The sequence below is a fragment of the Bombina bombina genome, chromosome 3, assembly GCF_027579735.1.
Source record: "Bombina bombina isolate aBomBom1 chromosome 3, aBomBom1.pri, whole genome shotgun sequence".
NCBI lineage: Eukaryota > Metazoa > Chordata > Amphibia > Anura > Bombinatoridae > Bombina > Bombina bombina.
The window spans coordinates 295,025,956-295,045,008 of NC_069501.1; the positions used below are offsets into that span (position 1 = coordinate 295,025,956).

The window sequence follows — 19,053 nt, forward strand, 5'->3', positions numbered from 1 at the left end:
AATCTGGGTTTAGAAGCTATTAGAAATAAGTTGCGTACTGATCAAGAATACAGTGGGCCACCCATTGAATTTATATTAGAATTTCTTGATATCTGTCTCACACATAATTACTTTCATTTTGAAAATAAGTATTATTTGCAACTTGTAGGTACCGCGATGGGTTCCCCTATGGTACCCGCATAAGCGATCCTTTTCATGTCGTGGTAAGTGGACAGATATGTATTTGGAGTCAATAATCCTAATATTTTCTGTATTATCGCTATATCAATGATATGTTGATTATTTGGGGTGGCAGTGTGACAGAACGTTCAGTTTCAGATGGAATATGATTCTACTCAAATTAAATTCTTGGATTTATGCATTTATAAAAATACTGATGGTGCATTATGCAAGTTGAATACAAAGTTATATTCAAAGCCAACTGATCGTAACACTTTGTTAAAATTTCAGAGTTTTCATCCTCCAGAATTTAAATTTGGTATTTTAAAATCTCAGTTACTAAGAGTCATAAGGAACAACACTGATTTAGAGGATAAACAGTGTAAGTTCATGCTTATGAGAGACAATTTTCTGGCTAGGGGATACAAACTGAAGGACATAATGAAAACTTGGAATGATATTGCACATCTTGATCAGGGATCCATCATTTCCCATAGGAGTAATAAGGTTGTAAGACTCTGAATATCATTGCTACATATACTCCAGCTAGTAAGATAGTTAAGAACTCATTGACCAAAAATTGGTACAGGTGATCAGTTCTTGCATCCTTATATGACAAACAATATACCATTACACATAGACTCACCTGTACCTCAGATTATGTTGTGTACATTATCATTTGTCCATGTGGCAAATATTATGTTGGCAAGACTTGCACCTCGTTTCGAGAGCTACTTGGTAACCATAAGAGTGCCATCAGGTCGGCCTATAAGAATCATGAAAGTGACCAACCAGTGGCTCGCCACTTTCTCAATCATGGACATTCCATTGCCATGATCAGAACGATGTTAATAGATTGTATTCCCCCTTGAGAAAAGGTGGCAACAGAGATGATGAATTACTAAAAAGAGAAGTTATGTGGATACATAAACTTGGTACAATGCACCCTAAAGGACTCAATATTAATTTAGATTTATCTCTTTTTATTAAGGGTCCCGCATATATGAGTATGATGCTAGTATAATTCAGTTTATATGCATATTATCGATTGCAGCACATCATTGAAGGTCCATAGGGACCAAAGTGCATTAGACTTTTGTTGGTCAAGTGCCCTGTCTTATTGAGCAAGTGGCTATGTATCACCAAGAGGTTTGTTGTGCTGTTTTCGTATTATATCCATACTGTTAACCTTGCAGTTATTCACAAATTTTGGAGCTCATGTTTATATAATTGTTGCATTGCACATATAACAGCCCTATGATCATATTTCTTTTATGTACAAGAAGTATAATTTTTATTTAACATTGTTGATTATTTAACATTGCAGGTTATTGTATTGAATTGCACACAGATGTAATCTTGTTGCCGTCTGTCACATAGTCCCATTTATATCTATATTTCCCCAATAGTGAGTAGCGTTAGATTTTCAGCAAAATTGCTCATGGGTTTGTCTGCCTTCCAGTTTGGCAATGACTATGATTACGTAGATACCTACTGTTTATTGGCTGTTTTGACACACCCCCTTCTCATGTGCCACACACTATTATGTATCTCTGCAGCGTATGAGGTGTCATGCCTTAACTTTTGATGATGATAAACGCTTAGCTCTGTAATATTGTACAAACTATTTTTAATCTATATTGGTAACTAAAGTAGGTATGTGATTAACTCCATTGCTGATGATTTACTATATTAAGCTGTTTTTATGTATATTATGTATTGTAAATATTCTTGATATGAAGTTTAATCACGATGCTTTAGGTTTTTATGGGGGTAATTGGAGATTCACTGATTGTTTTATTGCTTCATTGTTATATTTCCATGATTTTTTTTTCTACAAGTGCAAGTGTTTGCAACATGTTAGATTGATTTGTATAGTTATCTATTTATAGACTGTCTTGAAGAAGGCTAAACATGTGAGCCAAAACTTTGACTTATAGTTTTTATATAATATCATTTTTTTTTTTAAAGACCTGTGAGTGCCCTCCTTCATGCATGAAATGTTATCTATCTATCTATCTATTTATATATATATATATATATATATATATATACACATATATATATAATTCTATGGCGTTTCTGTCATTGCCTTCTAATCCAAACCTTAAGAAGAGCAGTACAAAGTGTCTGTCTTTTATTTTACTGAGTTTTCATATTTCTGGCAATTCCAAAGCAGGAGTTCTGCATTCTTGGCAGGGGGGTAAGCGAAAGATTTCACAGAACCCCTAGAAAGCCTGGAATACCTACATTTAGCCACTTGTTAGTATCTAGGAGGTCTCTGAGTCACATTCTGTTCAATCTAGACAAACTACTTTCTATAACAAAACAGACATGCAAATATTTATGCTTTAATTTAATAGAACCATGTTTCAAGTGTGTTTTTCAAAGTTGTTCCTTATGTGTTATAACTATTTAGCAATAGGTTCTTATTTCATGTTCAAAACTTATTTATTAGGCACTTATTACAACTATAGATATTATTGGCAGAAATCTGTAGAAAAGATAGGTGAACAATGCTCAATTAACTTTAAACATGATCTTGGTTTCACCATGAGGCCCTTGGCAAACGCACAAGCATTTAGCAATCTAAGGCCTAGATTTGGAGTTCGGCGGTAGCCGTCAAAACCAGCGTTAGAGGCTCCTAACGCTGGTTTTGGCCGCCCGCTGGTATTTGGAGTCAGTGATTAAAGGGTCTAACGCTCACTTTTCAGCCGCGACTTTTCCATACCGCAGATCCCCCTACGCCATTTGCGTATCCTATCTTTTCAATGGGATCTTTCTAACGCCGGTATTTAGAGTCGTTTCTGAAGTGAGCGTTAGAGCTCTAACGACAAAACTCCAGCCGCCTGAAAATAGCAGGAGTTAAGAGCTTTCTGGCTAACGCCGGTTCATAAAGCTCTTAACTACTGTACCCTAAAGTACACTAACACCCATAAACTACCTATGTACCCCTAAACCGAGGTCCCCCCACATCGCCGCCACTCGATTAAAATTTTTAACCCCTAATCTGCCGACCGCCACCTACGTTATACTTATGTACCCCTAATCTGCTGCCCCTAACCCCGCCGACCCCTATATTACATTTATTAACCCCTAACCTGCCCCCCACAACGTCGCCGCCAGTTACTTAAAATAATTAACCCCTAATCTTCCGACCGCAAAGCGACGCCACCTACGTTATCCCTATGTACCCCTAATCTGCTGCCCCTAACACCGCCGACCCCTATATTATATTTATTAACCCCTAATCTGCCCCCCTCAACGTCACCGACACCTGCCTACACTTATTAACCCCTAATCTGCCGAGCGGACCTGAGCGCTACTATAATAAAGTTATTAACCCCTAACCCGCCTCACTAACCCTATAATAAATAGTATTAACCCCCTAATCTGCCCTCCCTAACATCGCCGACACCTAACTTCAATTATTAACCCCTAATCTGACAACCGGAGCTCACCGCTATTCTAATAAATGTATTAACCCCTAAAGCTAAGTCTAACCCTAACACTAACACCCCCCTAACTTAAATATAATTTACATCTAATGAAATAAATTAACTCTTATTAAATAAATGATTCCTATTTAAAGCTAAATACTTACCTGTAAAATAAATCCTAATATAGCTACAATATAAATTATAATTATATTATAGCTATTTTAGGATTAATATTTATTTTACAGGCAACTTTGTAATTATTTTAACCAGGTACAATAGCTATTAAATAGTTAAGAACTATTTAATAGTTACCTAGTTAAAATAATAACAAATTTACCTGTAAAATAAATCCTAACCTAAGATATAATTAAACCTAACACTACCCTATCAATAAAATAATTAAATAAACTACCTACAATTACCTACAATTAACCTAACACTACACTATCAATAAATTAATTAAACACAATTCCTACAAATAAATACAATTAAATAAACTAGCTAAAGTACAAAAAATAAAAAAGAACTAAGTTACAAAAAATAAAAAACTATTTACAAACATAAGAAAAATATTACAGCAATTTTAAACTAATTACACCTACTCTAAGCCCCCTAATAAAACAACAAAGCCCCCCAAAATAAAAAATTCCCTACCCTATTCTAAATTTAAAAAGTTACAAGCTCTTTTACCTTACCAGCCCTGAACAGGGCCCTTTGCGGGGCATGCCCCAAGAATTTCATCTCTTTTGCCTGTAAAAGAATAAATACAATACCCCCCCCCCAACATTACAACCCACCACCCACATACCCCTAATCTAACCCAAACCCCCCTTAAATAAACCTAACACTAAGCCCCTGAAGATCTTCCTACCTTGTCTTCACCATCCAGGTTCACCGATCCGTCCTGAAGAGCTCCTCCGATGTCCTGATCCAAGCCCAAGCGGGGGGCTGAAGAGGTCCATGATCCGGTCAAAGTCTTCATCCAAGCGGGGCAGAAGAGGATCTGTTCCGATCAGCCAATAGAATGCGAGCTCAATCTGATTGGCTGATTGGATCAGCCAATCGGATTGAACTAGATTCTGATTGGCTGATTCCATCAGCCAATCAGAAAATTCCTACCTTAATTCCGATTGGCTGATAGAATCCTATCAGCCAATCGGAATTCGAGGGACGCCATCTTGGATGACGTCCCTTAAAGGAACAGTCATTCGTCGTTCAGTCGTCGGTCCGGATGGATGTTCCGCGCTGGAGGTCTTCAGGATCCTGCCGCTTCGCTCCGGATGGAAGACCATAGAAGATGCCGCCTGGATGATGACTTCAATCGGATGGAAGATCCTCTTCTGCCCCGCTTGGATGAAGACTTTGACCGGATCATGGACCTCTTCAGCCCCCCGCTTGGGCTTGGATCAGGACATCGGAGAAGCACTTCAGGAAGGATCGGTGAACCTGGATGGTGAAGACAAGGTAGGAAGATCTTCAGGGGCTTAGTGTTAGGTTTATTTAAGGGGGGTTTGGGTTAGATTAGGGGTATGTGGGTGGTGGGTTGTAATGTTGGGGGGGGGTATTGTATTTATTCTTTTATAGGCAAAAGAGCTGAAATTCTTGGGGCATGCCCCGCAAAGGGCCCTGTTCAGGGCTGGTAAGGTAAAAGAGCTTGTAACTTTTTTAATTTAGAATAGGGTAGGGAATTTTTTATTTTGGGGGTGTTTGTTATTTTATTAGGGGGCTTAGAGTAGGTGTAATTAGTTTAAAATTGTTGTAATATTTTTCTTATGTTTGTAAATATTTTTTTATTTTTTGTAACTTAGTTCTTTTTTATTTTTTGTACTTTAGCTAGTTTATTTAATTGTATTTATTTGTAGGAATTGTGTTTAATTAATTTATTGATAGTGTAGTGTTAGGTTAATTGTAGGTAATTGTAGGTAGTTTATTTAATTATTTTATTGATAGGGTAGTGTTAGGTTTAATTATATCTTAGGTTAGGATTTATTTTACAGGTAAATTTGTTATTATTTTAACTAGGTAACTATTAAATAGTTCTTAACTATTTAATAGCTATTGTACCTGGTTAAAATAATTACAAAGTTGCCTGTAAAATAAATATTAATCCTAAAATAGCTATAATATAATTATAATTTATATTGTAGCTATATTAGGGTTTATTTTACAGGTAAGTATTTAGCTTTAAATAGGAATAAGTTATTTAATAAGAGTTAATTTATTTCGTTAGATGTAAATTATATTTAAGTTAGGGGGGTGTTAGTGTTAGGGTTAGACTTAGCTTTAGGGGTTAATACATTTATTAGAATAGCGGTGAGGTCCGCTCGGCAGATTAGGGGTTAATAATTGAAGGTAGGTGTCGGCGATGTTAGGGAGGGCAGATTAGGGGTTAATACTATTTATGATAGGGTTAGTGAGGCGGGTTAGGGGTTAATAACTTTATTATAGTAGCGGTGCGGTCCGCTCGGCAGATTAGGGGTTAATAAGTGTAGGCAGGTGTCGGCGATGTTGAGGGGGGCAGATTAGGGGTTAATAAATATAATATAGGGGTCGGCGATGTTAGGGCAGCAGATTAGGGGTACATAGGGATAACGTAGGTTGCGGCGGTTTACGGAGCGGCAGATTAGGGGTTAAAAAAAATATGCAGGGGTCAGCGATAGCGGGGGCGGCAGAATAGGGGTTAATAAGTGTAAGGTTAGGGGTGTTTAGACTCGGGGTACATGTTAGAGTGTTAGGTGCAGACGTAGGAAGTGTTTCCCCATAGGAAACAATGGGGCTGCGTTAGGAGCTGAACGCTGCTTTTTTGCAGGTGTTAGGTTTTTTTTCAGCTCAAACAGCCCCATTGTTTCCTATGGGAGAATCGTGCACGAGCACGTTTTTGAGGCTGGCCGCGTCCGTAAGCAACTCTGGTATCGAGAGTTGCATTTGCGGAAAAAATGCTCTACGCTCCTTTTTTGGAGCCTAACGCAGCATTTGTTTGAACTCTCGATACCAGAGTTAAATTTATGGTGCGGCCAGAAAAAAGTCCGCGGAGCGTTAACAGCCCTTTTACCGCCAAACTCCAAATCTAGGCCTAAGATATTGGGTGGTTTCTTGTGTGGCTTCTTGCCTTGTTAACTTCACCAATATTTTGCGCTATAAATATTTGATACAAATATACTGTTATAAAATACAACCCCAATTCCGAAAAAGTTGGTACAGTATGGAAAATGCAAAAAAACAAGCAAAAAGAGTCATTTGAAAATTCAATTCACCCTGTACTATATTGAAAACACATTATTAACACATTATTTGATGTTTTACTCTGTGAATTTAATGTATTTTTGAAAATATACACTCATTTCAAATCTAATGACTGCAACACACTCCAAAAAAGTTGAGACAGTTTATTGTTTACCACTGTGTAACATCAGGTTTTCTTTTAATAACACTTACTCCAGTTGGTTAAGTTTGGCAAGTGAAATTTTCCCCCATTCATCCATTAAGCATGTCTTCAGCTGTGCAACTGTGCCATATTTTGCGCTTAATACTGAGCCACACATTCTCAATTGGAGACAGGTCAGGACTGCAGGCAGGCTATGCCAGCACCATCACTCTCTACTTATACAACCCTGCACTTGTAATCCGGGCAGAATGTGGTTTGGCGTTGTCCTACTGGAAAATGCAGGGACGTCCTTGGCAGAGACGATGTCTGGATGGCAGCAAATGTTGCTCCAAAATGTATACATATCTTTCTGCATTAATGGTGCTCTCACAGATGTGCAAGTTACCCATGCCATGTGCTATGGCACTCCCCCATACCATGACAGATGCTGGCTTTTGGACCTGAAGCTGATAACATTTTGGATGGTCCTTTTCCTCTATGGCCAGAGAACAGGATGGTTGTTTTTTCCAAAAAACTATTTGAAATGTTGGATCATTGGCCCACAACACAGAATTTCACTGTGCTACTGTCCATTTCAGATGAGACTGGGCCCAGAGAAGTTGGCGGCGCTTCTGGACAGTGTTGATGTATGGCTTCTGCTTTGCATAGTAAAGCCTTAACTTGCATCTGTGGATGCAACGGCAATTGGTGTTGATTGACAAAGGTTTACCAAAGTATTCCCGAGCCCATGCCAGGATATCCATTACAGACTCATGATGGTTTTTTTTAGACAGTGACATCTGAGAGATCGGAATCACTCACATTCAGAAGTGGTTTTCGGCCTTGCCCTTTACGCTACACACCAAGATTTGACTTGATTTCTTGAATCTTTTAATTATATTGTGCAATGTAAAAGGTGATATGCCCTAAATTCTACCGATTTGTCTTTGGGGAATGTTGTCCTCAAAGTGTTGGATTATTTGCTGAGGCATATGTAGGCAGATTGGCGAGCCTCAACCCATCCTTGCTCTTGAAGAACTAGGCCTTTTTTGGAGGCTCCATGTATACTATGATTACACGATTGCCTTACCTGTTTCACATAACCTTTTTATTTCAACTTGTCACATCGCTATTAGTCCTAACTATTTTAACGTGTTGCAGTCAGAAGATTTGAAATGATTGTATATTTTCAAAAATACACTAAATTTACAAAGTAAAACATAAAATAATATGTTAATAATGTGTTTTCGATAAAGTACAGGGTGAATTGAATTTTCAAATGATTATTTTTGTTTGTTTTTTTTGCATTTTCCATACTGTACCAACTTTTTTGGGATTGAGATTGTATAATTGCCCCCATTTATGCAGCTGTGCAAGTAGCTTCAGGGCCGTTTTGATGCAGGCTTGCTCTTACAACTGCTGATTCTTTACATGTCTGCAACAGTAGAGAATTTGGATGTCAAACAATTAAGACTAATTTTTCCGAGATGACTGACAAACTCTGCTGTCATGCAGTTGGTTGTATGAGAGCTGAGGGCAGGGTTGCAAAAGCAGTAAGTCATGGCTTTAAGGTACGCTTTCTCAGAACTATGATAAATGGGGCCATCATCTTAAAAGAGACCCAATAAACATTTTCTATTTTTTTTTAATTAAAGTGATATTATTTGAGCCATCTATTAGAATATACATCATGTGATATGAAAGCAAGGAAGGGATGTAAGCACGTTTAAAGGAACCTATCAGTGGTATATGAATAGCACTATAGTGCATTACAAATGCCATTAATAGCTTTTTGCAATATAATTATGCTGTTACTGGCTCAACTTAGATCATGCATTTTGAACAAATGTATGAGTGTCATGGACCAATTTGTTTTATGAAAGTTATGATAGTTGTTGTTTTGATGTTGCATCAATCTTTGGTGCCTCAGTTGTGCAGTTGCGTAATTATTTGGTGTTGTGGTCTCGTAATTTTTTTGGCGCCGCGGTCCCATCATTGTGTCATTTTTGGCATGGGTTTGTGTCTTTAAAAGAGGAGTCTGTCATTTCTTACTTGGCTGAGTATAGTAATGTATTACTATAATTGGGTGTGATTTCTACTTGTTTACTTATATGATTTACCCTCAGACTGTGTTTTGACTTTGGCTCTTCTCAATCCTCTGGTACCTCGCAAGATTGGACTGATACCTAGCTTTAACCTTAAACAGTTTTTTTTTAATTTGGCTACTCTCTATCCCTTTGCACCTCACAAGATAGGATTGATATCTGGTTATTTACCTTGCACTATATTCCGACCTTGGTCTCATTCCTTTGCTGGCACCTGTAACTTTCATGGTAGTTCCACTGTCCTGGTGTTCTTTGTAAAGATTCCACTTATCATTTTACAAGTACCACATTTGTGCTTTACTGCTACATCTATTTCTGAAACTAGTCTCAGCCAGGAGTTGTCCAGAGTCATTGGTTGATTATTCCTCACTCCTACCTCAGTCTCTGGGTTATTTCTGAATAGACAGTAGTGTAACAATAAGCATGTAACCTACCACCATATAAGCAGGGTTCATGTGCACATTACACATAATTACTCTAGCAGTTCCAACTTTTAAATTATTTTGCAAAATTTCTGGTGTAGTAACAGTTCCCAAAACTGAAATTAAGTTTCACTGTACATTCACTAGATTTCTCAAAATATAAATTCTTGGAACTAAAAAGCTGTCTGAGAGTGATATGGCTGAAAATGTGCATCTAAGATGGAAGACAGTGCTTATAAATTAGAAACTCATGGCAATGTTTCGCTCTTAAAATAGAGTCTATTTCCATAGAACGCCCATGAAGTTCCCACAGAATGCCTAAAGTATATTTTTGTTGTCTAAAATCTTAATTGTTAATAAAGAAAAAAAACATAACCTTACTATTAAACCTATAGGAGATGTGGGTATATTATACATGTATATACAATGTTTTATTTATATGTGTTTTATTGTATAATGCTATAATATGTATTTTAAGACTTGTGATTTTAAAAATCATGTATTTTGCTTTTGATATATTTTTTTTTTAAAGAAGATTGTATGATTATGATATTAATATTTTACAGAGGAGAGTATTTGTGATTTTCTAGTTTTATTTATTTATTGCCAATATAAGTTCACACTGTTCTAAACATATGATACTTATGATATTGGAACCGCACTGTAACACATGTGTTGTTAATATAGAACACATTTGTTACAAGGCAGTCACAATATTATAACACATTCAGAACAGTGAGAACTTTTATCGACAATAAATAAATAAAACTAGAAAGTCACGGATACTGTCTTCTATTAAATATTAATATCATGAACACAATATCATCTACCTAAAAAATAGAAAAACCATGCCAAAAGCAAAATACACGATTTTTAAAATCATAACAATAATTAAAATACATATAGAATTATACAATAAAATACATAGAGGAAAGGAAATTTAATCTCCTGCAACGGAAACCTTTTTTGACTGTAGGAGCAATAAAGTACCTTAGATATATTTAAAAATGGTTTCATGGATATGATTGCTTGTATTAAATGGGTAATTTAAGCTCAACTGGAGCTTTTTTGTAAGTATATTTGATTTGTATAAGTTGAACTTGATGAACTTCGGTCTTTGTTCAACCATCATCTACTATTTTACTATCTTACATATTAATAAAACAATGATTTCCTAGTTTCACTATTGTATTGTAACAAAAGGGTTGAGTTTCAATGCACACATGTAAATTGTAATGCCCTGAAATACTATCTTAACGGATCATTTACATTGCACCTTCAATGTAGATGGTGATACTGCTTTTAAAATTTCAACAGTTCCAGGAAAACATTGAAACCCACAGAGATGTATAGTGAAACACCTCTTGCGAGAGTGCCTTCAGACACTGATTTTAGCTCTTAATAAAATTTCACCTGCAATCTCATTTGCACAATGGACCCCTTTTTAAATATCTAAATATGGTATGTTATCAGAACAGCAATTTCAGTTTTGACCACAAATATTTCCTAATTTTTCTGAATTTTGTGTTGTAATTTTCCTATGGGCTTTGCACCCAACCTTGGTTGGGGTCAACTGCCTAAGTCCCTGAAAGCTGTGCAGTTGTCTGTGAGTGCTGGTGAGCACCCATGGCTGCAAGCTTTGCAGGGTCATGGGATGCTATTTATTTTTTTGTCCTGTTAGGACAAACTTTTTGAAGAGAAGCATATCTCCTTTTAGCGCAGTAAAAAACTAAATTTGAATTACATTTACTATTTTTTCCCTCAAAGTTTAAGTACTGCAGCAAATATGGACAGTGGAAGTATAACCAATACTAATCCCGTAGAGAATGACGTTAACATATAAAAAATAAAACTAAGAAAGGGCATATGAATAAAGATATTTTTTGACTCAGATCCTCAATTTTTGATATCATTGAGGAAGTAAACAACATATGGATTATAAGATTAAAGACAGAGAGAAATTTCTTTAATATATGAATTCCTTAATAAATAAATAAAAGTACATTTTGGAAATGAGACACAAAACAGAATATATATTTTTAAATGAATATTTGTCAGTGAAAAGAGTCCCTAGAGAAGCTTTTAAAAGAAAATTGAGTGAAATATTGGAAGAAACCTCATTTAAGGAAGTTAGAGAATTTAAAAGTAAAGATAGTTGAAAAAATTGATGATGGAAACAAAAGAAACTCTCACAAATATCAAACTTAAACAATTTGAAAGCGATAGGGAGGATTACAATAGTTTTGCATACAGTCCAGATGAAGAAAATTACATTAGTCACAAATGGAGATCAAATAGTCACATACAAGTTTCCTCAACACAAAACATGAAGGATAACACTTCCAAAAAAGAAATAGATTATAATATAAAAAAGATAATTCTATAGAAAGGAAGATAGAACCTTTTATAAGAATACAATAATATTCATAATAATAGGGAAAATGACTTGAATCTAAGATCCAATTGGCAGAGAGTAGAGTATTAAAAGAAAAATATAAGAAGCTTTGAAAATGCTGGCCAAGGATTTAGGAACAACAATTACCAAGTAAGAGTACCGGTCAACTTAAAATTACAAAATAGATTCTCTCCATTTTCTCAATCCAGTAAGAAAAACTCTGATATCAATTATGATAGACAGATCAACATCAACATCAACATCAAATGATAGAAATTTTAGACAGAATATCCCAGTAACATACAATACAAAGGACCATTTTTTAGAAAAGGGCCAATAACCACAAAGATTAAGAAGAAAAAGAAGATTTTCAGGAGAAGGGGATGTAGAGGAGGATTATCTAAGAGAAGTAATCCAGAAAAAACATAGGGGCTGAATTATCATTGTGCGAGCGGCCATGATCCGATATTGCGGATCATGTCCGCTGCACATCGATAAATGCCGACAGCATACGCTCTCGGCATTTATCATTGCACCAGCAGTTTTTGTAAACTGCTGGTGCAATACCACCCCCTGCAGATTCACGGCCAATTGGCCGCTAGGAGGGGGTGTCAATCAACCCGATCATATTCGATTGGGTTGATTTCTGTCAGCCGCCTCAGAGCAGATGGACAGGTTATGGAGCAGCGGTCTTTAGACAGGGCATCAAGCTCTGTACGGAGCTTGATAAATATGCCCCATAGTATCAAATTCAGAGAGCAAAAAAGATGAGATAAAAAAACAGAGGCATTTATAATTTAGGTAAGTTTAGATTTGAGGAACCACATTTGGAAATCCTTAGTAAAGTTGTCCTTTGCCCCAACAAAAAAGTAAATCAATTTAATTCATATATAGATGCATATATTTCTTTAGAAATAAATGGATATTCAGGTAATAAAGAACTTAATAATTCTCTTATTGATGATAAGGGCTATATATATTCAGGTGTAAAAAATAAATCAAAATTTTATCTGAAACAAGAAAAGGGATATGCTATTGAAACATTTGAAAAACTAATTTTAGAATATTAATAAAAAAAATAATAAAAGGATAATGCATAACATAACTAAAAAACAAAGAAGTGTGCTAGCAGATTTAGAAACTAATAAAGAGATAATATTAAAACCAGCTGATAAGGGATGAGGGATAGATGTAAATATATAAAGGACTTAAAGCTTTACATCCTTTTTAAACCACACTTACATCATAAGCTTTGTAAACACATTTCTTTTTATAAAGATAAACTAAATATCAACCAAATTAACAAACCTTCGGCTAGATTACGAGTTTTGCATTATGGCTCATAATGCTGCTCTTTCACTACCGCCGGTATTACGAGTCTTGCAGGTATAGCTGTACCGCACACTTTTTTTTGCTGTAATGCAATGTAGCTACCGCACCTTTCAAAAAGTCCTTTTTAATGGGACTTCCATAACGCCGGTTACGGGTTTTGCCTTGGAGGCCAAAAAGTGAGCGGTACAGCCTATACCGTCAAGATTCGTTCCACCAATTAAAGTCAGTAGTTATGGGTTTTGCGCTACAAAGCTGTAGCATAAAACTCATAACTAAAGTGTTACAAAGTACACTAACACCCATAAACTACTTATTAACCCCTAAACCGAGGCCCTCCTGCATCGCAAACACTATAATACATTTATTAACCTCTAATATGCTGCTCCGGACATCGCCGCCACTGTAATAAACATATTAACCCTTAAACCGCCGCACTCCCGCATCACAAACACTAGTTGAACATTATTAACCCCTAATCTGCTGCTGCCACTATACTAAAGTTATTAACCCCTAAACCTAACCCTAAGTCTAACCCTAACACCCCTAACTTAAATATAATTAAAATAAATCTAAATAGCAATTACTATCATTAACTAAATAATTCATATTTAAAACTAAATACTTACCTATAAAATAAACCCTAAGCTAGCTACAATATAACTAATAGTTACATTGTATCTATCTTAGGTTTTATTTTTATTTCACAGCTAAGTTTGTATTTATTTTAACTAGGTAGACTAGTTAGTAAATAGTTATTAAACAGTATCTAAATAAACCTAAACTCCCCATTGCCCTGAAAAGGGCATTTGGATGGGCATTGCCCTTAAAAGGGCATTTAGCTTTTTTTTAGCCCAAAGTCCCTAACCTAAAAATAAAACCCACCCAAGAAACCCTTAAAAAAACCTATCACTAACCCCCGAAGATCCACTTACAGTTTTTGAAGACCGGACATCCATCGGACATCCATCCTCATAAAGCCGGGAGAAGTCTTCATCCAAGCGGCAAGAAATCATCCTCCAGATGGGCAGAAGTCTTCATCCAGATGGCATCTTCTATCTTCATCCTTCCGACGCGGAGCGCCTCCATCTTCAAGACATCCAGCGCGGAGCATCCTCTTCATACGGTCCCAACCATACACTGAAGTTTCCTTTAAATGACGTCATCCAAGGTGGCATCTCTTGAATTCCGATTGGCTGATAGAATTATATCAGCCAATCAGAATTAAAGATGAAAAAATCCTATTGGCTGATGCAATCAGCCAATAGGATTGAGCTTGCATTCTATTGGCTGTTCGAATCAGCCAATAAAATGTGAGCGCAATCCTATTGGCTGATAGGATTGGCTAATGCCTATCCAAATGCCCTTTTCAGGGCAATGGGGAGCTTAGGTTTATTTAGATAGGGTTTTATTTGGGGGGTTTGGTTGTGTGGGTGGTGGGTTTTACTGTTGGGGGGTTGTTTGTATTTTTTGTTTACAGCTAAAAGAGCTGATTTCTTTAGGGCAATGCCCCACAAAAGGCCCTTTTAAGGGCTATTGGCAGTTTAGTTTAGGCTAGGGTTTTTTTTATTTGGGGGGGGGGGGTTATTTTGATGGTGCTATAAGATTAGGTGTAATTAGTTTAAATATTTGATAATTTCTTTTTTATTTTGTGTAATTTAGATAAATGTATTTAATTAATGTAATTTATTTAATTTTAGTGTAATGTTAGGTGTTAGTGTAAGACATGTTAGGTTTTATTTTACTGGTAAATTTGTATTTATTTTAACTAGGTAGCTAGTAAATAGTTAATAACTATTTACTAACTATTCTACCTAGTTAAAATAAATACAAACTTAGCTGTAAAATAAAAATAAAACCCAAGATAGCTACGGGAGCGTGCGGTCTCCTAAGATGGCCGCAACAAGCTAAAGCTCTTCCGACGGACCGGGAGCTATACAAAATATAACTATTCTATTCAGCACTGTTGAGATCCTAAAGCTGCAGTTTGCTGGGGGAGATAATCCGGATCACAAAGATACCACTTGATATGGCTTTTTCTATCCCCACGGAGTACTGCCATAAGAACTGACAGTCAGCACCGACGGAGGCCTATAAGCCGCAAGGAGTTGCATGGGAGTTACACCGCCACAAAGCAGGGTGAAACCCTAATCACGTAGCAGATCAGAGAGAGGTCCGGGTGATATCTACCTAAAGCTCTTAACGCTTTGACGAGCGAACACCAGTCAGATCAAACTCTAACTCAAGACGGCTTGCAAATGCTCCGGAGAACCAAAACATCGTGGAGAAGGGTAAGAGAAACCGTCTAACGATTAAAATGTTACGACATTGCCAGCCACCAGCACCCATCTTATTCCGGTAAGGAGACAGAAGTAGCCCCAATGATACTTGTACTTGAACGTGCTATGCAAAGATTTATGTGTAATATTGACCGCAGATACTAAGTAACGGCTGTATCTCACTGTTGGGCCGCAGAGAACCATAAATGAACTATAAGACCAAGGAAAAAGGGGCCTCCTAGTACCTGTTTTGCTTTAACTTTTCCCATGCAAGATACTCATAAATGATACCACAAGCCTATAACAACCCCGGCACAGAGAATCTGTCTTTTGTTTAAAACGAGACATTAATTCAGACATCCTTGTATGAGTTGTGACGCAGTTACACAGAAGTGAAAGTAGATTAAACCCTGAACGATCAGCGCACCACTGTTACAGAGCCTGAAACTTTGATTATTCCAATATCACAAAGCGGTCAGATTACTCTGGATTCCTTGCTGTAATAGTGAACTTTATACACCTTCCCCAACTAGCTTCTCACAAACTCATAATTTAGGATAATAGACCAAGAGACCAAACAATGCCTAGGTTGTCTTGCTGCATTCCAACACCTATACTTCTAGAATAGGCATTTCATCGCACCTCACAACAGAAGAAAATTGGGGGCCACATCTGGATTTTTGGGTCTGCGACTTGAAGAACTCCCTAACAATACAATAAATACAGCCTATTCCCCCCCCCCCCTTTTCCCGCTGTCCCGTGTGTCAGTGGGTCATATCCACCTTCCCTTGCCCGTGTTCGCTCTGTGAGAGCAAAGCCCCGGGGGAATAGGGCTCATTCAATACGCTGCTAAGTCTCTCCTGCCATACCACCATACAAATACATCATAATGTCACAGAGAAGGGCAGGAAAAGCAGACAAACATCCAAAAACACCCCAAAAATCCCAGGAGACAGTGAATGCCTTCTTTAAACAGGCTGAAAAGCACAAAAATAAAAACGAACCCACTCTTCTACATCCTCCAGTCTCAGAAGAAAAAATGGATGACTCTGAGGATTCTAGATGCACGACGCCAGAAGCCACTGATTCAATAGATGAACCACCTATCACTTACAGAGCCATGGAGGCGCTAATAGATCAAGTTAAAACATGCATTAAAGATGAATGTGCTGACTTAAAAAAAGATATAACAGATCTCAGTCGCAGAGTTGATTCACTAGAGGAACATGAGTTTGTTTTTTCTCAGAAAATGGCAGATCTCTCTTCCAAGGTATCACATCAACATCATAACTATGCAGATCTTGAAGAAAAATTGGACGAACTCGAAAACCGCACCAGACGAAACAATCTACGATTTCGAGGGATCCCTGAAACAGTGCAAAACAACGAAATAATAGAATTCCTAAGGGGGCTATTCTCAGAAATGGCTAACGGTGAGGAGGGCATAACGCTAACAGATGTGGCTCTAGACAGAGTGCACAGGGCCCTTCGCCCAAAACCTGATGCGGAATCGCCGCCAAGGGATATTATTGTCAGATTTCAAAGTTACCCACAAAGGGAAGATATCTACAATCTGGCTAGAAAGAAACAAGCAGTGATGTATCAAGGAAGCAGAATACAGATCTTCCAGGACCTTTCCTCGAGGACTTTGCAAAAACGGAGAGACTTTTCAATCTTAACCCTTCATTTACGACGACTAAACATTCCATATAGATGGGGTTTTCCCACCTCTGTGATCGTCTCGAGAAATGGCAATAGACTTGAATGCAGATCCATATCTGATATTGGCAAATTCTGTACTATGGCAGGAATACCCACACCCACACCGGACGCTGAACTGTCTTCTCATGATGCCTTGCCAGATCAGTTGGCTCCAAAACAGCAGAGGAAAGCATGGTCTATTAATACCAGCGCTCAACTTAAAAGGAAACAAGCTAGTACAGTGGACACAGACTCTATACAACCAGGTTGAACTAGATACATTGCTTTGTTTGTTGAAGACCGTTGTCTATTATACATGTCCTAGTATCTGTTCACGCTTATTTCTTAGGCTGATGAGTTAACATCAGAAATTTTTACAATAGTATGAAGAAATATTGAGTGAGGATAATACTGAAGAAGTTGGGCAAGTATATCATTTATCAAGTTCTATTGTCTCAGTTAATGGTTTAGTTAAACTGAACGAATGTTAAATGTATACAGGGTTAGTACTTTAGATGTCTACTGTATATTACATGTATTAGGCACGCTTTAACAGTTTAGGTTATATTACATTGTTTATGTTTCAATGCAGTATCTACTATATGGGACTTGAATAGTACATAAGGGCTCCTGAAAGAAAATGAGATGTATTCCCCATAGTATTACTTCCTAAATAACTGGCCCCAATACAGATAAATCTAAAATACAACACAGCAATCGGTACGAAAAGAGGTTGCGGGGCTTAGAAAGTCACTGACCCAGAGTAAGCAAACAGATAGCTCAGCCAGATATTTTTGTTTGGTAAATTAACAGCTCATTGATACCGAGTGAGCGAGGAGAGGAGCTTACATAAGTAACAAGGAGGTTCATTTTAAAGATTGATTTACAATGTTGTTAATGTTCATAGGGCTGGTTACACAGAGGTGTCTCAGATTAACAATAGGAGACAAATAGTGAGTTGATATCTTATATATTATGTTGATTAGCATGGAATTATATAGCTAAGGATATTAACAGCTGAAACATTGGCAGTGAAGTGTATAGTTACCCGGTCTGTTATCCTGCCTCATTTGTTTGTTGAAAGTTTTTCAAGATTTAAAATAATTATACTGTATTCGTTAATTAAAATACTGTTTGCTGTATCTCTTCACAATACGACGAGATTTGCTCTATCTAAAAGGTAATAGTTCACTTACCCCCTACTATATCTTTCCTTCCCTTCTCTCCCCACTTTTGTCTATTTCCTCTTTTCCAGACCACCAGCACACAAGTCTAATAAGGTAAAATACTAACCCAGCGCCCTTTTTAGCTACAACTAGGGCTGAAAATGAATACAATTAGAATAGCAAGCCAGAATGTAAAGGGTTTCTTGTCAGCAGGCAAACGGTCAATTGCCTATTTTGATTTTTTTAAAAAGGGAATTGATGTAATTATGCTGCAGGAGACTCATTTTAAGAAAAGAAATGAACCTCAGCTAGCCACACGACACTTTGACAAGCAGCTCAAGCACAAGTAGGCATAATGGTGTTGGTATTTCGTTTAAACGGGGCACCCCCTTTGAATTGACACAGAAATATACCGACAAAGAGGGTAGACTATTGATCCTAGTAGGGCTATACTACGGTAATTTGGTCACCTTTGTCAATGTATACACCCCGAATCGACCCACTCCCCATTTTTTTAAATCGGTTACCAATGCTATTCTCGACGTCTCCAAAGGCCCAATTATTATGGGAGGGGACTTCAACTTTACCATGCACCCGGCTTTAGACAACTCCACAGGGAAATCATATCTTAGTAAAAAAGCCCTAAAAGCCAACTGTGAAGTCTTACACTCCATCTCACTTTTTGACACCTGG

General features: G+C 37.1%; 1 protein-coding gene across 1 annotated transcript in view; it reads right to left on the reverse strand.

Annotated features, from left to right (window-relative positions):
- The window catches only part of PTCHD1 (patched domain containing 1), a 595,331-nt gene that overhangs the window by 176,951 nt on the left and 399,327 nt on the right, over positions 1–19,053 (reverse strand).